The sequence below is a fragment of the Mustela putorius genome, unplaced genomic scaffold, assembly GCF_011764305.1.
Source record: "Mustela putorius furo isolate JIRA1106 unplaced genomic scaffold, ASM1176430v1.1 tig00003927_pilon_pilon_pilon, whole genome shotgun sequence".
Classification (NCBI taxonomy): Eukaryota; Metazoa; Chordata; class Mammalia; order Carnivora; family Mustelidae; genus Mustela; species Mustela putorius.
This window is the reverse complement of record NW_025422072.1, coordinates 4,037,538-4,059,315: the sequence shown is the minus strand read 5'-3', so window position 1 is coordinate 4,059,315 and position 21,778 is coordinate 4,037,538. Positions and strand designations below refer to the sequence as shown.

At 36.5% G+C, this 21,778-nt stretch overlaps 1 pseudogene; it reads left to right on the top strand.

The window, feature by feature from the left end:
- Nucleotides 1–3,651: 3,651 nt before the first annotated feature.
- On the top strand, nucleotides 3,652–20,941 carry LOC101671181 (annotated as a pseudogene).
- Nucleotides 20,942–21,778: the final 837 nt, after the last annotated feature.

Here is a 21,778-nt window from a genome sequence, read left to right as displayed (position 1 = left end):
ATCTCTGATTGTCAGGAAGATTCTTTAATCCCTCTTTGCCAGGAAGTCTCAATCCTGGTGTGTCACATCCTATTTTGGAGGGAAAGTAGTATAATTGGGAGCCTTTCTGCCACATCTGAACAACAAAAGCACCAAACTGGAGGAAAGCTTGTGGCCACCTCCTATGAAATAAACAACGGTTGCTAAAGTTCCTTTAATTGACTAAATAAGTATTACAAATCAGTTCAAAACATTGGATTACCATTACTCCATGGAATTTTTACACTACTGTAAAAACAATAGAAACAGAGTCTTATAATAATAACTATCTCTAGAATCACAAGCAAAACGTTAACTCCCAAGTTGTAGAATAGTTCTAAACTATGAGATTATACCTAAGGGTTTTCAACTACCTAAGTCAAAAGACTTGTAACCAGTGGTTTTGTTCTTTTAGTTTTGTATCATGTTTCAAGCAATCTTAAAGAATTTATCCAAGTACAGTAGTTGGTATTAGCAATGGTACAGAAGCCATCTTGCTTTAGTCAAGAGCAACTCTGTTATCCAAAACAAGTGGAGGGAGAGAATTTAAAGATTATTTTGGGGCAGCTATTGCCTTAGCAGTAAGTAGATTCGGCAGTTTATACTAAACTTTTAGATACATTTCAGATCATAGATTCATTCAAGCCACCATGAAAAAAAGATTCCCCCCAAATTTTATTCTTTCATTGTTAGAGATACCATCTGAAAATCTTCATTTTATTCTCTGATGTAGATTTAAGAGTGATGTCCAAAGCTAAATCTCTGATTAGGTAATGAAATAGACATGACCAATTATTCAACTGTGCATAAACTCCAAGTTCCTTTGAAATTAAACAATGTGTACTCCATATATTTTTCCATCATATACAAGTAAAAATATGTCCTAAGGAGGCACAGATCATGGAATTATCATAACGAGATTGACTGAACCAAGGATCTGAATGATGCAAGCAATTAAGATAGCTATATGCAGGTGGAGTGAAGTTATATCGGGACAAAGAAGTAAAGGTTGCAGAGGGAAAACTTGGAATCTGGGATATATGACAAGCTTAACGTTCCATTTGTACAAATGTTATCTCTTAAATCTCTAGAGGTTTGAATTGATAGGCTAGAAGTTCAGAATGTATCCAGGTAGATTTTACATGATGTTTTACATAATTAGCACAATAATTTAGGGGAGGAATGAGAGAGATTGGTGGTAATTAAATGTATGGGAGGATCTCTAGGTTCATGTATTGAGCGAGGCTCCTGATGACAAACCCAATAATTAGTCAAATTTCCTTCATATGGAAGGAAATTGAATATGAGGACAAGGGAGTTATCCTTCCAGGCAGACTGAGAAGGAAAAGTAAAGATAGCCACTAGAGCAGGTATTCGACTTCTTACATTAAGATAAAAATAGTCTTCCTTTGCAAGATAGAAAGGAACTGCTCAAAAATAAATACAAAGAATGTAAGTTCAATAGCTAACACTGTAATTACAATGTTTTCTGTAAAGGCAGGATCCTTATGGTACATTTCAAATCCAAAGATTAATAAGGTGAACCTTTTTTAGGAGGCAATTAACAGAAGAAGGGCAAGCAGGGGGAATAATATCCCGAAGATTATAGGAATTTTCATTGAAATACTCTAAGTCCCAGAGCCACTGACTAATTTTGTTGGAAGGAGTTACAGGGAGTCTAGTATACAACTTATAAGTAAGAGAATACTGATAGTATGAGCAAGAACCTTGGTATACAGGCCTGGCCCAGAATCTCCAGAAAGCTGTCGAGGTCATATGTCATCTGTTTCAATTACTGGTGAGCTTTAATTTTAATTCTCCCTTTGATTCAGTAGTCCAGCAGGGAGTAGGGACTTTCTTTAAATGAGAAACATGAATCCAAGAATCAATACCTTTTAGTTTGCAGCACAAGGGTTAGTTAAGAGTACCTGATTTGGTCCTTTCCATATAAATTGTAAGGAATCCTTTCGGAGATGTCGTTTCCAATAAACAAAAGGAACTGGTCGTGGGTTGTGTTTTATTTGTCTCCCAGGAGTGTGATGTGAAAAGATTGTTCTCCAGGGCATGATTTTTGTCTGGGGCCTTAATCAGTCCCTTGCAAAAGTGGAGAATATCTCCTTTAATTAATTGAACATCAAATGCAGCCAGGGCCAGATTCATAGGTCTCCCAGTTACAAGCTCCAGGGGAAAGAGCTTATGTTTTTGGAAGGGAGCAGCTCTTAAATTCTATAGGACTATAGGAACTGCTTTAGGCCAAGTCAATTTTAATGTTTCCATAAATTTAGCCAATTGTGTTTTAATGATGCCATTTGTCCTTTCCACCAATCCATAGGACTGAGGGTGGTAGGTACAATGGAAATGCTGTAATATAAGCCAAAGAAAGTACATTTGCTTCACGACGTGGCCAGTAAAGTGTGTTCTTCTGTCACCATGCAATTCCAAGGGTATGCCCCAACCAGGTATTATCTTTAGTAACAACACTTTTGCAACAGCTGAGGCAGTTGCACACCAGCAAGGAAATGCCTCAACCCAATGAGAAAACATACAGCTCACAACAAAGACTTAGTTGCAACCATGACAAGGTGGCACTTGGATAAATCCATTTGCTGGATCTCAAAAGGCCGACTAGGTAAATCAAAATGTCTGAGAGCTGTCTGAATCATTTTCCCTGGGTGAAATTTTGGACAAATAGTGCAGGTTAACAGTGCTTCCTTAGCAGCCTTAGAAACATTTCCCACCAGTATTGCTTCAAAAAGCTTATAGTTTGTCAGTTGCCCAGTGAGTCATTTGATGGGTTATTTCAAGTAGTTGTTTTGATGTGTGTGTGTGTGTGTTTCAGAGATTCTGGGAATATTGGTTTGTTACTTGGGCTGTACAATGAATTTGTTAAGGAACTGAAAATGCAATTGTCAGTCCAATAAAGTTTTTCTCTGTGTGGTACACTGGACCAGGTATCGTTTGCAGTAAGGTTCAAATCTTCTGAAAAAATAGTATTTGCTATGAAGTTATTAACTTCAGTGGAACTTAAGGCAGGCTCTTTTTGCTGCTTGATCATCTCAATTATTTCCTATAGCCTAATCTGATTCTAATTTTGAATACCCAGAGAACTTGATAAGGGGGGGATTCCATTGAATCTAAAATTTCAATGACAAATGCTATATTTTTAATTTCATATCCTCCAGAGATTAAGAAGCCTGTTTCCAAGAAAAACCAAAATCATGAACAACAAAGGCATAGTGACTGTTTTTCCTTTTGCTGAAACATAAAACCGCTACATAGTAGAATAGAATTCTGCCTGTTGTGCCAAAGTAGCCATTGGTAAAGGAGCTGCTTCCGTTATTTGGAAGGGAGTGGTAATAATGCAACCATCCAGCACAGTTATTTCCTTTCATTATCCCTTAGAAAAGAACCATCAGTAAACCAAGAGTTCACCTGAATAGCAGAGTTTTCTGAAAGTCATCTCTAGGTGTTAGCTGTTGGTCAGTCAAGATTAGACAGTCATGGTGTGTCTAGTCAACAGGCAAAGGGAGAAGAGTTTAAGGGAGACTTCTTGGTGGGACTGGGTCCAAACACTATGGGTTGCAGAGGAGAGCCAGGGACCTTGTCTGAGGCTCCTCTCCTCCTCTCTCTAGCATGCCAGGCGGGGTGGAGCCAGGCAGTGGCAAAGGTTTTCCGCCCTTCCCTCGGAGGTCACCTGGGACCCACGAGGTAGGTGCCCTGACTACTGCACAGAAGTCCCCAGTGCCTGAGATAGGAAGTGCAAACAGGGCGGTGAGTGAGCAGTGAGCCACCAGAGCGGCCCCAGTGCCGGCCTCCTACATGCAGGAGGCAAGAGGTTTTGTGGAGGAGGTGACAACTGTAATCTAAATAAGTAAATAAATAAATGGATGAATGAGTAAATGAAGCGAGATTTAATGTACAGAGAAGTTAAAGTTAGAAGAGGTGAGTCAGCTTGCAGGAAGATGTCGAGTGTAATGGGAATTTAATCAAGCTTCTGTTCAAGAAGCAAATGGTTAAAAGAGAGCCCACCACTGTCTCTTGTGTTGATTTGGTAAAAGCTGCTGTGGCTGAAGTAGCTCTCATGCAAAGAGAAAGTCCATAGACTACTGGGTCTAATAATGCTGGCCGTGACAGCAAAGAGGTCTATCCTAACCTCTCTATTTTTGAGTATGGACAACCAAGGTATTTCCTTCTTTCTTGGTATAAAAAGGAAAAATTAAGGCTGTTAATAAGGGACCCCAATGCAGGAGGGCTGAGGAGTCCTTTTAATTGGGCAAAAGTCATGAGACTATTTCCTCCCTTTATATAGTATCTAATTAGTCAGATTTTAGTTAAGAGTTGCACAGCTAGAGACAGTTTTGATATCTAGTTCCTACAGTATCCTACAAGGCTTAAAAATTCTTAAAAGTGTCCCTTGGCTTTGGCTGTGGGAAGCTTAGAATGCCTGGAGTCTGCTGGAGTTTAAAGAGGAGACCTCAGTAAGTGATTAAATGTACCAAATATTTAGCTTGAGTCGAATGAACTGAATTTTTTCTTTGAGACTTTGTCACGGCCATCACCTTTATTTGCTAACAGTTTAAGAAGGTGGATACATCCTTCACTACAAGTGGAGAAAAAGAAAAGATCAACATAATGTATAAGGGTTTTTTGTTTGTTTTGTTTTTGTTTTTGTGGGAAAATACCATCTGCCAAATCTTCATGGAGGCTTGTGAAAAAAAATAAGAAAGACTATCTAGTTTAGTGGCATCACACTCCAATCACATTATTGTGATTGTGATGAAAGCAAATAAAAATTGGCTTTTGGGGATCCACAGGGATACTATATAGGCACTACAAAAATCAATTATAGTGAAAAACTTACTCTTTGTAGGAATGGAAGTTGGAAAGTGTGAAGGTTATGGAGAACTTGGTGTCAGGAAGTGAAAGTGTTATTGATATCTTTGTGGTCCTGGACAAACCTCTACCCTTGTCCATGAAGTTTCTTCGCAGAAAGGATGAGTGTACTACGAGGACTGATACAAGAGACTGTAAGGTTTTGAGCCTTGCATTCCTCTATGATTGGTTCTATTCCTGCAATAGCTTCAAGATTTAAAGGGTATGGCCTGATATTAGGACAGGGTTTGCTTGGATCAACTTGAATCTTTACTGGGGAAGCTGAATGGATCTGCCTGGTATCTGTTGTGGTTTTTGCCCTAAGTCCTTTAGGGACTTTTTCTAAGAGATTTAAGTTCTCAGTGTCCTTATTTGCTGATTTAAGTGGAAAGACTGTTAGGGGTATTGAATGGTTTCCAATGCTGCCAGTTGAAGGAAAGGTTGAACTGATTTTAAGAATTATTTCACTTTTTTGGGAAAAAGAGGTAGCAGTGTGCTATTTTTCTAAGAAGTCTCCTTCAAAGTAGATGGACAGGCACTGAGTGGACTAGTAAAAAGGAATGCCTGTCCTGAAGAGGGCCTAACTGAAAAGAAAAGGAAAGAGACTTAGAAGATGTGAAGGGTTTATTAGAAATTCCCACCAATGGAATTTTTTCAGTTCTCCTATTAAGGGATTGTTTGAGGATGAATTCAGAGGAGTTGTGACAGTGTCTGTTAAAATTGTAAGAACCTCACTTCCAGTCATTACAGAAGTTTCACCGAGATGATTAAGGGGTGAAATCAGAAAGACCTCTTATTTTCTGGGAGCAGAGGGGTTGAGGGCTTTGTGTTAGAGGATTGCCTTTAGCGTTTCTGTTTAAGGCAATCCTTTTTCCAGTGTCTAGATTTTTTACAAACATGACAAATATTTGTAGGAGAAGCTATTGGTCTACTTTTTGATTTCCATGGACAATGAGAGGAGGCAGACATCTGTTAGAGTTGTAAATTTAGATTTTATTTGACTTTTGTTAGCTAGTGTCCTCAAGGGTTCTAGCTAATTGATTGGCTGGGCTGACTTGATCAGGGTAAACATTGTCTCCCATTTCATCCCAGTTTTTTTGTTTGTTTGTTTTGTTTTGTTTTTTACCAGTAGAGAGAATTCACAACAGAAGCCATTTGCAAACATGGAATTGAAGGCCATCTGGGTGGAATCAACATCTAAAGGAAGGCCCGAGTTTTCCTTAAAAACAATTTAAAACTTATTATAGCAGTCAAAACTGGTTTATCAAGCTTTTGAGTATTTGTTTGGATTTTATTCCAGTCAATGACTTTAGAGAAGACACGGGGAATGGCTTCATGTAAAGTTTTAGCAATCCACCCAACAAGTACCCTGTCCTTTGGTAAGATCATTGGAGATGATCTAATGGCATTCAGCTTCAGCATCCACTATTGAGCTTGACCCTTTCCAACAAATAGATGGACCAACATTTAAAGATCAGATAAACCAGAATGATAGGTTTGGATGAAAATATTAAATTTATCAGCAAACTGATGAAGATCTTCAGAAACTCTTGAAAACTCCTTAGAAATAGCTCTCAACTCAGCCTTCATCTAGGGAGCATACAAAATGTTCATGACTGTAAGTTTCAGATCTAGCCTTGAAAAGGTATATTGGAAAAGGACAATGTGAAGATGATGAAATAGAAGGATTTAGAGAGACCTTGGGATCTTGGGGGTAAAGAGGGAGTTTGGCCATAGAGGGACAAAAAGAAGTAGAAGAGGGAGAGGGAGAGCAACCTGAGGCACCAGAAGGAGGTGAAGAGAATAATTTTTTTTAAGACCTTATGATTCTTTTCTAATTCAGATTTTTTCTCTATTAATTTGGAAACAGTATTCTGAAAAGAGGCAATCAGTCTTGAGTTCATTTTAAAGTTTCCAAATGCCAATTAAGCATCCCATTTGAATTTCTCTGGTTTTAAATCCATGGTTCTTAAGTCTAATTCTGTGAGTTCCAAGGAGCCACAAAGTGTCCACTGTAACTGCTAATTATCTTTGGAATTTTAGGTTCACTGAGATAATTATTTATAAGAAGAAGGATCAAAGTTCTTAAACATAAAACCAGCTGAAGTTGCTGAAGAAAGAACCTCTTGAAGAAACTTAGAATAAGAAACCAATTCAAGAGGTTGGCACTTATTTGGGATCAAGGAATTGCTATTTGGGGTACACAGATTTAGATAGAAGCCCAAACAGTGTCCTCCTTACAGGAGGTGGACTCAGGGGTTTTATGGACATAAAAGAAGATCAAATAAGTTGTTTTTAAAAAGAGTTTATTGTTCTGATAAGTAGGGTTAGATTTATACATCATGTACATCACTACTGGTCAGGCAAAGTGGTCACTAAGAAAAAGTTCATTTTTGTCAGTCTTTTCAAATGGGATTTTCTCATTCTTGCTGACTTCTTAGAATGTTGAAACGTGGCCCAGTGCAAAGGTTTAGGAAATAGGACATGCAAGGCATTTCCTCTGAAATACCTACTCCAATTCTGTTTTCATTTATTATTATTATTTTTTTTTATTTTATTTGAGACAGAGAGAAAGTGAAAGAGAGAGCACAAGCAGGGTGAAGGGCAGAGCACTAAGCAGGCCCTTCACTGAGCAGGGAGCCTGATGTAGGATTTGATCCCAGGACTCCAGGATCATGACTTGAGCTGAAGGCAGACACTTAACCCACTTAGCCACCCAGGAGCCCTTCAGCTCTGTTTATAAAATGGCTGAAATAGGGGTGCCTGTGTCACTCAGTGTGTTAATCATCTGCCTTTGGCTCAGGTCATGATCTCATGGTTTTGGGATTGAGCCTCACATCAGCAGGGAGCTCAGCAGGGAGCCTGCTTCCCCTTCTCTCTCTGCCTGCCTCTCTGACTACTTGTGATATCTCTTTCTGTGTGAAATAAATAAATAAAATCTTAAACAAAAAATCTGTACCCCCAAAATAAATAGATAGATAGATAGATAGATAGATGATAATAAAATGGTTGAAATATGGAAACATCCCAAATGTGTGTTGACTAATGAATGGATAAATATTCCAATATATATTGGAATATAATTCAGCTACCAAAAAGAGTGAAATCTTCCCATTTGCAACAGCATGAATGGATTTAGAATTTCATATGCTAAATGAAATAAGTCAGTAAGAGAAAGACAAATACCATATGATTTCACTTATATGTGGAATTTAAGAAACAAAACAGATGAACATATAGGAAGGGGAAAAAAGAAAGAGGCAAATCAGAAAACAGACTTAACTAAAGAGAACAAACTGAAGGTTACTAGAGAGGAGGTAAGTGAGGGGATGGGCTAAATGGGTGATTGGGATTAAGGAGGGCACTTGTGATGGGCACTGGGAGTTTTATTTAAGTGATGAATCACTAAATTTTATACCAGAAATTTTAAAAAATAAAAATAAAAATAAAAATGGCTCTTCTTATTTCATTTTTCATAAGCAAAGTTGTATAATTAATTTAAATATACTTAAGAAATATTATTTAAATATGAGGACTTATTAATAAGTTATATAACAGAATTAGAGAATAAAATTACTGGGCACTTAAATATACAAATAAAGGACAAATATCGGATGGGGCATAGCATGGGAGATTTATTGTATTATCCTATTATTATTTGACAAAATGTTTTATATCTATATTTTTATGATCATCCCCTACCCCATCATTGCTGTTTTTAAGTATTCCTCCATCATTTTTGCATAACATATTACATGTTAATATAATTAGAAGAAAGGACAATATAATGTGTTGCTCCCAATAGTGTACTTTGTCAAAGTTTAATTTATTTAATATTTTTGATTATTCTAATTTCTAATTAATGGTGTGTTAATAGTTTTGAGTGAATCCCTTAAGTTCTTGGTGTCATGGGTTCCTATTCATGTTATGTAAAACATTGGACAGAGAGATACTCTCTGTAGGTAAAAAAAGGGGAAAACTAAATATTTTCAAGTGGAACTCACAGTATAAAAAGTTAATGAAATTGATTTTGAATCCCAATCATTTTTATGGTCCTTAGTTGTATAAATTAGATTAAACATTCAAAGAAAAAAAGCCCATTGATATCATCTTATTCCCTGTGGAGCAGATGTCCTTGTCATACAAAAACATTAATACTAAATAGCAAGACTGTGAAATGTGTCTACATTAACATCACGGTTTTAGAATATTTCTCATGTTATGTAATATATTTTACTATGCCAAGCCTTATAGTATAGTGTTTATGTGTACATGTTTCATTCAGACACAACTGGATTTAACATCTGGCCATGTTGTTTACTGTCTGAGTGAGTTAAAGTCTGTCAGTTTACCTTATCCAAGTCATATATCCCCTTTCAGCAATGTTCAGGTAACAATGTCTACACAAAGGTTATTGTATATTAAATAACATATGTATAGGACTAAATTTTATGATACATAGTAAGTCTTGGTTGTTAAAACACTCTAGTGTCTAAAAGATGCTATAATATTGAAGATTTTCCAAAAAATATTTAATGATAACCATCTCTAAGATGTAATTTTTATTGAAGTCTTTTAGAACTTTAGATAGTGTTATATATTCCCTACACCCATCCCAATGAAAGGTTAAAAAATATATATATAATATATATATATATGAAAGGTTAAATATATATATATATATAATATGTATATATAAAATTGTATGTATATCTTAAAGATTTTATTTATTTATTTATTTATTTGAGAAAGTAAAAACTTCTCAATATTATATGACCAAGGAACTTTCTTCCTTATTCTACTTTATTTTTTCATTTATTTTTTTATTAACAAGCAGTGTATTATTAGCCCCAGGGATACAGACCAGTGAACTGTCAGGCTTACACACTTCACAGCACTCACCATAGCACATACCGTCCCCAATGTCCATAACCCCACTACCCTCTCCCTACTCCCGCCCAGCAACCCTCAGTTTGTTTTGTGAGATTAAGAGTCTCTTATGGTTTTTCTCCCTCCCTATACCACCTTGTTTCTTTTTTTTTCCTTCCCAAACCCCAAATACCCCACTTTGCCACTCAAATTCCTCATATCAGTGAGATCATATATAATTTATATATAATATAATTTTCTTTCTCTGATTGACTTACTTTGCTCAGCATAATACCCTCTAGTTCCATCCACATCATTGCAAATGGCAAGATTTCATTTCTTTTGATGGCTGCACAATATTCCATTGTGTATATTATATATACACACACACACACACACACACACATATGTATATATATATATTTATATATCTCACTTCTTTATCCATTCATCTGTTGATGGGCATTTAGGTTCTTTCCATAGTTTGGCTATTGTGGACATTGCTGCTATAAACATTCAGGTGCATTCTTCAAATCACTATATTTGTGTCTTTAGGGTAAATACCCAATAGTGTGGTTGCTAGGTCATGGGTTACCTCTATTTTCAACATTATGAGGAACTTCCATGCTGTTCTCCAGAGTGGCTGCAGCAGCTTGTATTTCCACCAATAGTGTAGGAGGATTCCCCTTTCTCCACATCCTCACCAGCATCTGTCATTTCCTAACTTCTTAATTTTAGCCATTCTGGCTGGTGTGAGGTGGTATTTCATTGTGGTTTTGATTTGTATTTCCCTGATGCTGAGTGATGTGGAGCACTTTTTCATGTGTCCGTTGGCCATCTGGATGTTTTTTTTTGCAGAAATGTTTGTTCATATCCTCTAGCCATTTCTTGACTGGACTTTTGTTCTTTGGTTATTGAGTTTGATAAGTTCTTTATAGCTTTTGGATACTAGCCCTTTATCTGATATGCCATTTGCAAATATCTTCTCTCATTCTATCAGGTGTCTTTAGGTTTTGTTAACTGTTTCCTTTGTTGTGAAAAAGCTTTTGATCTTGATAAAGTCCCAATAGTTCATTTTTGCCCTTGCTTCCCTTGCCTTTGGCAATATTCCTAGAAAGAAGTTGCTGTGGCTGAGGTCGAAGAGGTTGCTGCTTGTATTCTCCTCAAGGATATTGATGGATTCCTGTCTCACATTGAGGTCTTTCATCAATTTTGAGTCGATTTTTGTGTGTGGTGTAAGAAAATGGTCCAGTTTCATTTTTCTGCATGTGACTGTCCAATTTTCCCAACACATTTGTTGAAGATACTGTCTTTTTTCCATTGGACATTCTTTCCTGCTTTGTCAAAGACTAGGTGACCATAGATTGAGGGTCTATTGCTGGGCTTTCTATTCAGTTCCATTGATCTATGTGTCTGTTTTTGTGCCAGTACCATACTGTCTTGATGATGACAGCTTTGTAATAGAGCTTGAAGTCTGGAATTGTGATGCCACCAACTTTGGATTTCTTTTTCAACATTCCTCTGGCTATTTGAGGTCTTTTCTGGTTCCATATAATTTTTAGGATTATTTGTTCCATTTCCTTGAAAAAAAAATGATGGTATTTGATAGGGATTACATTAAACATGTAGATTGCTTTAGGTAGCATAGACATTTTCACAATATCTGTTCTTCCAATCCAGGAGCATGGAACATTTTTCCATTTCTTTGTGTCTTCCTCAATTTCTTTCATGAGTACCTTATAGTTTTCTGAGTATAGATTCTTTGCCTCTTTGATTAGGCTTGTTCCTAGATATCTTATGGTTTTGGGTGCAATTGTAAATGGGATAGACTCCTTAATTTCTCTTTGTTCTGTCTTGCTGTTGGTGTATAGAAATGCAACTAATTTCTGAGCACCGATTTTATATTCTGACACTTTACTGAATTCTTGTACAAATTCTAGCAGATTTGGAGTGGAGTCTTTTGAGCTTTCCACATATAGTATTATACCATCTGCAAAGAGTGATAGTTTGACTTCTACTTTGCCAGTTTAGATTCCTTTATTTTATTTTTGTTGTCTATTTGCTGAGGGTAGGACTTCTAGTACTATGTTGAATAGCAGTGGTGATAATGGCCATCCCTGCCATGTTCCTGACCTTAGCAGAAAAGCTCTCAGTTTTTCTCCACTGAGGATGATATTTGCTATGGGTTTTTTGTTTTGTTTTGTTTTTATTTTATTTTTTTTTTTAATAAATGGCTTTGATGATATTGGATATGTACTCTCTATCCCTACACTTTTGAGAATGATATTTGTTGTGGGTTTTTTTTTTTTTAATGGCTTTGATGATGTTGAGGTATGTAGTCTATCCCTACACTTTGAAGAGTTTTGATAGAGAAAGGATGCTATATTTTGTCAAATGCTTTTTCAGCATCTATTGAGAGTATCATATGGTTCCTGTTCTTTCTTTTATTAATGTATTGTATCACATTGATTTGCAGATGTTGACCCAAACTTGCAGCTCTGGAATAAATCCCACTTGGTCATGGTGAATAATTCTTTTAAAGTGCTGTTTGATCCTATTGGCTAGTATTTTGGTGAGAATTTTCACATCTGTGTTCATCAAGGATATTGGTCTGTAATTCTCTTTTTTGATGGGGTCTTTGTCTGATTTTGGGATAAAGGTAATGCTGACCTTATAAAATGAGTTTGGAAGTTTTCTTTTCATTTTATTTTTTGGAACAGTTTCAGGAGTATAAGAATTAATTCTTCTTTAAATATTTGGTTGACTTCCCCTGGAAAGTTGACTGGCTCTGGACTCTAGTTTGTTGGGAGATTTTTGATAACTGTTTCAATCTCTTTACTGGTTACTCCTCCTCCTCCTCTTCCTCCTCCTGAACCTCTGTTCAGGTTTTCTATTTATTCCTGGTTCAGTTGTGGTAGTTTATATTTCTCTAGGGATGCATCCATTTCTTTCAGATTGTCAAATTTGCTCACATATAGTTGCTCATAATATGTTCATATAATTGTATTTCTTTGGTGTTGGTTGTGATCTCCCTATTTTATTCATGATTTTATTTATTTGGGTCCCTTATCTTTTCCTTTTGATAAGTCTGGCCAGAGGTTTATCAATCTTATTAATTCTTTCAAAGAACCAACTCCTACTTTCTTTAATTTGTTCTACTGGGTTTTTTTGTTTGTTGTTTGTTTTTTTGTTTGTTTGTCTCTATTTCATTGATTTGTGCTCTGCTCTTTATGATTTCTGTTCTCCTGCTGAGTTAGGCTTTCTTTGTTGTTCTTTCTCAGCTACTTTAGGTGTAGGGTTAGGTTGTGTACTTGAGACCTTTCTTGTTTCTTGAGAAAGGCTTGTATCACTATATATTTTCCTCTCAGGACTGCCTTGGCTGTGTCCCACAGATTTTGAACAGTTGTGTTTTCATTATCATTTGTTTCCATTATTTTTTTCAATTCTTTTTTAATTTCCTGGTTGACCCATTCATTCTTTAGTAGGATGCTCTTTAGCCTCCATGTATTTGGGTTCTTTCCAACTTTCCTCTTGTGATTGAGTTCTAGCTTGAGAAGATTGTGGTCTTAAAATATACAGGGAATGATCCCAATCTTTTGGTACCAGTTGAGACCTGATTTGTGACCCGGGATGTGATTTATTCTGTAGAATGTTCCATGTGCAGGAGAGAAGAATGTGTATTCTTGTTGCTTTGGGATGGAATGTTCTGAATATATCTGTGATGTCCATCTGGTCCAGTGTGTCATTTAAAGCCTTTATTTCTTCATGATCTTTTGCTTGGATGATCTGTCCATTTCAGTGAGGGGACTGTTAATGTTTCCTACTATTATTGTATTATTGTCAATTAGTTTCTTTGATTTTGTTATTAAGTGGTTTATATAGTTGGCTTCTCCCATGTAAGGGGCATAGATATTTAAAATTTTTATATCTCCTTGTTTGACAGACCCTTTGGATATGATATACTGTCCTTCCTCATCTCTTATTATTGTCTTTGGCTTAAAATCTAATTGATCTGATATAAGGATTCCTACCCCAGCTTTCCTTTGATGCCCATTAGCAAGTAAATTGGTTTTCACCCCCTCCCTTTAAATCTGGAGGTGTCTTTGGGTCTAAAATGAGTTTCTTATAGACAACATATTGATGGGTTTTGGTTTTTTATCCATTCTGATACTCTGTGTCTTTTGATTGGGGCTTTTGGCCCATTTAAATTCAGGGTCACTATTGAAAGATATGAATTTAGTGCCATTGTATTGCCCATAAAGTGTCTGTTACTGTATATTGTTTCTGTTCCTTTCTGGTCTACTACTTTTAGGCTCTCTCTTTGTTTAGAGGACCCTTTTCAGTATTTCATGTAGGGCTTGTTTGGTATTTACAAATTCTTTTAGTTTTTGTTCTTCCTGGGAGCTTTTTATCTCTTGTATTTTTAATGATAGCCTACCTGGATATAGTATTCTTGGCTGCATGTTTTTCTCATTTAGTGCTCTGAATATATTATGTCAATTTTTTCTGGCCTGCAGGTTTCTGATTCTGATACCAATCTAATATATTTACCATTGTATGTTTCAGTCTTCTTGTCCTGAGCTGCTTTCAGGATTTTCTCTTTGTCACTAAGACTTGTAAGTTTTACTATTAGATGACGAGGTCTGGACCTATTTTTTACTGATTTTGAGGAGGATTCTGTGCCTCCTGGATTTTGATGCTTATTCCCTTTGCCATATTAGGAAAATTCTCTACAATAATTCTCTCCAGTATACCTTCTGCCTCCCCCTTCTTCTGGAATCCCAATTATTTTAATATTGTTTCATCTTATGGTATCACTTATCTCTCAAATTCTCCCCTCGTGGTCCAGGCATTTGTTTCTCCTTTGCTCAGCTTCTTTATTCTCCCTCATTTGGTCTGCTATATTACTAATTCTCTCTTCTGCCTCATTTATCCTAGAAGTAAGAGCCTCCATTTTTTTATTGCACCTCATTAATAGCTTTTTTTAATTTCAGCTTGGTTAGATTTTAGTTCCTTCGTTTTTTCAAAAAGGGCTTTTATTTTACCAGACAGGGTTTCTCTAATATTTTCCATGCCTTTTTCAAGCCCAGCTAGCACCTTGAGAATCATCATTCTGAACTCTAGATCTGACATATTGTCAATGTCCATATTGATTAGGTTACTCGCCTTCAGTACTGCCTCTTCTTTTTTGTTTTGTTTTGTGGTGAGTTTTTCTGCCTTGTCATTTTATCCAGATAAGAATATATGAACAAGAGAATAAAATACTAAAAGAGTGACAAAGACCCTAGAAAAATGTATGCCAACCAAATCAGAAGAGACCCCAAAACAGGGGGAAAAGTTTATTTATTTGTTTATTTTTAATAATTAAACATATGTATTAGACTGGTGAATAGAACAGAGCCACCCACTTGATTTTGGGTGTATTTTGGACTCTTAGAAGAAACTATATCCTAAAATTTTAAAGAAAGAAAAACGTGTGTATATATATATAACTGTAAAGATGCAAATTAAAAAAAAAATCTAAAAAACGAACTGATAAGATAAGTTGGTTGGAAAATGAAAGAAAAAGAAATTGGAGAGAATTTGCTCAGGCTGAGGCTAGAACAATGCCCTGTACTAGATTTAGGATATATTTTGATCTATTAGAAGACATTGTATCTCAAAAAATTTTTAGAAGAAAAAACCTTATATGTATACAAAAATAAATAAATAAATAATAAATAAATAAATAGAGTTAGATACAATGAGGGATACAATATGACTATAACAATGCAGGTTTAAAAAAATTTTAGAAGGGTATTGTTAAATAAACTAGTTAAACGTGTTCAAAGTGGAAAGAGGAAAAGTTAAAAAAAATAGAATAAGAAAAACAAAATAAAAAAAATTTCTTTAACTTTGCAAGACTAAATAATCATGGGGAGAAAACCATCAATTCCATGCTTTGTTTTCCCTTCCTCTGTAATTCTGCTGTTCTCCTTGACCAGTGAGCTTGGACTTGGCTAGATGTTCTTACTGATCTTCTGGGGGATGTGCCTGTTGTAGTGATTCTCAAATGTCTTTATCCCAGGGAAACTGTGCCACCCTTGCCAGGGGCCAGGCTAAGTAAACTGCTTGGGCTCACTCTTGGAAGCTTTTGTTCCCTGAATACTTCCCATAGAGCTCTGGAGGACAGGAATGAAAATAGCGACCTCCCAATCTCTCACCAGAGGGAGCCAAGAGCTCAGGGCCCCATTCCTCAGTGCACCCTCAGAGAAAAGCAGTCAATCACTCCTGTTTCCCTGGTCTCCAGCTGCCCTCTGAGCTCACCAGCCTGTGACTAAGCATTTCCATCTCTGGCACACAGCCCCATTTGGAGTTTCCAAACATAGCAGATTCCTGCCATTCTGCTCTTCTGGCAGATAAAGGTGGAACTTCTTGGATCTGCCACTTGTAGTGTCCCTTTCAGAAAGTGGTCGAATTTCTGTTTCTGTAATTGCTGCTCTTCTTCTCTTTGATCTCCTGTTAGGTTTGTAGGTGTTTGAAATGGTTTGATAACTATCTAACTGGATTCCTGTGACCTGATGTCATCTCAGTCTGCTACTCCTCTGCCATCTTGACTTCTCCCTCCATTATTCTCCTTTTGTGTGTGGGTGCGTGGTAGTAGTTATAACTATAATCATATTATGGAAAGGCTAAAACCACACTTAATTGTCTTGCTCCCCTACTAAAACCCTGCAAAGTTTTTTCATCACACCAGAGTAAAAATCAGTTTCTCCATGGTTTACAAAGAACTACATGATTAAGCTCCTGATCTTCTTTCTTTCTTCATTTTCTGATTTTCCTCAGGTTCATTCCACTTAAACCACACAGAGTGCTTCTGCTCCAAGAATTTTCTCTTATTGTCATCAATATGTGAAATAGTTTTTTTCTCAAATAGTTGCAACTTTATTCAGTTGTCTCCTCAAAATTCGCTCCACCATTCTATCCATAATGGCACTCCTGTGAAACTATCTTGTTCCTACTTCCTTTATATTTTTTTCTAATATTCATCACATACTACCTGAAAATTATACCCAATATTTATATCATCAATTTCTGTGTCACACCCAAATCAGAAAATAATCACTTAGGGCTCTCTTGTTTATTTCTATTATCCATCAGTATGTAAAATATGATCAACATATAGTAAAACTCAAATATTTCTGAAATATTTAGCACACAGCTTACCAGAATTTGGAACTTAAAAGTTACACCTAAAACAAATAAATATACTAATTTTAAAAAGATTTTATTTATTTATTCATGAGAGAATGAGAAGCAGAAGTTGAGGGAGAAGCAGGCTCCCTCCTGAGCAGAGAGCTAGAGGCAGGACTTTATTCCAAGACTCTGGGATCATGACCAAAGGCAGACACTTAACTGACTGAGCCACCCATGCATCCATAAATACAGTATAAATTAATTTAAATAAAATCAGTTTTGAGTTATCTATATTTTATGTTATCTATAAATTAGGTGTGATTAAGTTAGTTCTTCTAATATTGATTTTGAAGTAACAAAAATCTTTTTGTAACACATCTGATGAGAAAGATGAAACTTACAAAAGATGGGGAAATTATATCTTGACTTATTCCTAAAATAATGAATAGAAAGAAAAAAAATATTGTAAAGAATACTAAAGACACTATACACAAATGCTTTTGTTTAAAAAGTGTTCAAAGACTCTTTTTGGTTCTAATTAGTGGAAATTAAATTTGAATTATTTGTGTTTGCATCTCTTCTCTTATTGACAGTAGTTATTTTGGTAATACAGCATACAATTACTCAACTCTAAATTGCTTTTTTTTTTTTTCTTTCCCCATCCCAGGTAACTCAGGATTATTAGGAAAAGCAGGGTTATAAAACATAACATACTTGGGGAGCCAGGGTGGCTCAGTGGGTTAAGCCTCTGCCTTTAGCACAGGTCATGATCTCAGGGCCCTGGGATCAAGCCCCACATTGGGTTCTCTGCTCAGTGGGGAGCCTGCTTTCCCCTTCTCTCTCTGCCTGCCTCTCTGCCTACTTGTGATCTCTCTCTCTCTCTGTCAAATAAATAAATAAGATATTAAGAAAAAAAAATAACATACTCTAAATTCTTTTTGAAATCAATCAGATAATTAATGTTATTTTTTTCCTCTCCTACATACTACACAGTTGAAGTATCTGCTGTTAAGTGTAAGATTCAAATGCTAACTCTACACATCTGATGAGTCTAGGAATTTAAACAGTTATTATAAAAAACTGACATGTTCTTATAAAAACCAGAATTCAGTCTCTTACCTTCTATTTATTCAAAAGCTAAATTTTACAGCTGTGTTATCACCACCAACTGAAGTTGATTTAAGAGACACAATGTCTTTTTTTTTCTTTCTTTTTTTTTTTTTTTTAAGGCATGACTTCCATAATAATTGATGCAAGAGAGACCCCTAGCAGCATCTGCACATGCTGAACTCTTAAATCAATGATGCTGGCTTTATTCCCAACTAACAGGTATACCTACATTGATTCATCCTTTTGTGCCACCAAGAAAGGAAATATGACATCAGGGGCATTCACCCTGACTTTTCCAAATATTCATGATATGATGTAATGTTTGCAAAAATATAGGTAGTGCTTCACTTTTTCACCCTGCACTGCTTAGCCAACCCAAATGGATGAAGTCACATGGATGCTAGTCAGGATGAAATAATACTTGGCTGAAAACCACAATTTTTAAAGAGAAAACCCTGACCACTTGCCTTCTCTAGTCACAGATTTGCAAAAGATATATGCAGAAAAGGTGTACAAGACAAAAAATCTTCCTATTTTAAAAAATGAGACATCATGCCTCAAACTTATCAACAATCCTCAGTAGCCACTGGGTGTAGTTGGAAGAAATGTGTTTGGTGGTCTCTGGGTGTCCAGGATCTAGACTGTCTAGACTGACACATGAAAGAGAAGAGAGGTAATCCCAAAGTGAGATATCAGGGAGGAGAAAAGCAATGATATACATACCTGTAGCACTTAAATCTGTACCTCAATCCTCCTCTGGGATCAGGTTTCTAACTGAACAATCAAGGGCAGCCTGAGATCTTACCATCCTACAGTTTTTACAGGGATATTACAAAGAGAGACAAGAGAATGATAGATTTCCACATTATCAGTGGCCCGATACTTACTGCTCACGTGAGCTGATATGTTTTTCCCACAAAGGATGGAAGGGAGAAGGAAACTTACTTACTTTCTTTAGATGCCAAACATTTCCCCACATTTTGTTCTTTATTTTTAACTCACTGGGCTTAAAAGTCAGACTGTTTTCAGCCAGAAATGTTTTATCTGTGAAGGAAGAGGCTCCACAGAGTAGAGTATCAAAACGTTCTTATATAAGCCTTCCTGTATTCCTTTATTCTCACTGGTCTAATATGCATATTCATCTAGAGTAATGGCATATGCGTTTTAGACACAGAGCCCTCTGACATGGACAATGAAATTTACTTTAAGAACATACAAGTTATAGAATGAAATTTTAACCTTCAAGAGCCCATCTTGATGTATGCCAACATATTTGTCTATCCAAGCTCACTCAAAGGGCTACACAGTGGTTGCTATATAATAACATGATGCCAGTCATAAGGACAGCTTCAAATTTGTCCCTGCCCCATAAACTTTGACAGTGGGAACCTCTCACATTTTCAAGTGAATCTATTGATTCCACAGTGAAATTAATGTTCCACGATATATATATAAGCATCTGACCAACTCACTTACTCTGTTCAGTGCAAGTCAGAAAGATTTCACCTGGTGCCTTTTGAAGTTCGCTTCTCTCAATTAGCAGCCCTATCATCTCCTCTAAGCTTGTTCTCTTTCACTCCTCTACCACTGAATTGCCCCAACTCCAATTTTGTCTTAGGGGCAAGAAGAGATATAAGAATATAATACCACCATTCTATGAAAAAGAAAATTAGAACAATGAAATCGTTTCAAAATCATATGCAACAGTGCCTAGAATGCTCACACCAATTTCTTCTTAAAATGTCATTTTTTCAGCAAATTAGTGTTTCTAGAATCTATCCCATGTGGCTCCATGGGCCATTCCTTTCCACATTATACACATGCTTTCTGCTCCAGAATAATAGGAGAGGTTTCTATAAGAAGTTCACAGGTTAGCTCATACAGCAAGATGTAATGAAATACCTATGTCCTATTCTCTAAAGGTTTGTATAGTTTATGTGACATTATCTATAAATTATGTTTGCTTTTTTTAAGTAATCCTAATCCAGGGACATTAAGAGTACTTCATAGATAATGACTTGTATCATTAATCTATTTCCCCAGACATTCAATTATCATATTTACAAGGTCACGTGCCTTTTTTTTTCTTTCCTCTGAAGTATTCCCTTGTCCATTAATCATAGAAGAAACTGATCACACTGGAGAAGGTTGGGTCTAGGCTCTGCAGGAGGCAGGCAAGGCTCTGCAAGAGGCAGGCAGGCAACTATGTCTACTGGAGCCTGGGCCTTGACTCACTGCCATCTCCACTGCCCTTAGGCCCATAGGCAGAAGCCACAGTGACCAGTCAGAATGGCATGATCTTGAAGCCCCACTGCCATAAGAACTGACAGATGTGCATGGCTATGGGTACAACCAGCCTGCAAGAAAGATCTGCAAACACAAGGCCTGGCAAGCCAAGGTAAGCCCCATTGTCTTGTGCCCTCCCTTCCAAGACTGGTCTAGCCAATTGTAAGATGTCCCACTATGAGTATCACACCAAAGTGTGAGCTGGAAGGGGCTTCAGCTAGGAAGAGTTATGGGTGGCTGGCATCCATGAGAAGGTGGCATGGACCATTGGTATCTCAGTGGATCCAAGAATGTGGAACAAATCCACTGATTCCATGTAGCCCAATGTGTCATGGCTGAACTAGTACCACTCCAAGCTTACCCTCTTCCTCAGAAAGCTCTCCACCCCTAAGAAATGAGACAGCTCTGCTGAAGAACTCAAACTGGCTACAGAGCTGACAGGACTAGTCATACATATGCCAAGTATCTATAAAAAGAAGAAAAACAGTGTCATTACGGAGGAAGATAATAACTTCAAAGTTTGCATAACCCATGCTGATGTGTGGCTCTTTGCATCTGAGTAAAAAGGGCCAAGGAAGCTGCAGAACAGGATGCTAAAAAGAAAAAATAAAGTGTCATTGGCACCTTGCAATTAAAACAAGAAAGGAAGGAAGGAAGGAAGGAAGGAAGTTAAGGAAGGAAGGAAGGAAGAAAGAAAGAGAAAGAAAAGGAAGAAAGAAAAAAGAAATTGATCACAGGTCAACTTGTTATAATTTTTTTTTCTGCCTAGTCTAGATATTGGTCATATTTAGTTGCCATTCCTTGGTATTTACCAAGGATGCATAAATACTGATTTGAAGGGATACATAAACCCTGATGATTATAGCAGCATTATCAGCAGTAGCCAAATTATGGAAAGATCCTAAATGTCCATCAACTGATGAATGGATAAAGAAGATGTGAGAAAAAAAGAATGAAATCTTTCCATTTGCAACAATGTGGATGGAGCTAGAATATATTATGCTAAGTGAAAAAAATCAGTCAGAGAAAGACAAATACTATATTATTTCACTCATATATGGAATTTAAGAAGCAAAACAGACGAACATATGGGAAGGGAGGAAATAAGAGAGGCAAACCAGAAAATAGACTCTTAGCTATAGAGAACAAACTGAGGGTTCCTGGAGGGGAGGTAAGCAAGGAGATGGGTTAAATGGGTGATGGGGATTAAGGAGGGCATTTGCTTTATGCACTGGGTGTTGTATGTAAATGATGAATCACTAAACCTTACACCTGAAACTAGTATTACACTGTATATTAACTAACTGAAATTTACATAAAAACCTGGAAGAAAAATTTTTTAAATGTACATTTTAATTTATATTTATATTTATGACCATATAATTCCATAGGTCTTTTGATATTCTTTGACAAGCTCTTTCACTTTTTTCCTCCAGCATTCACAGTT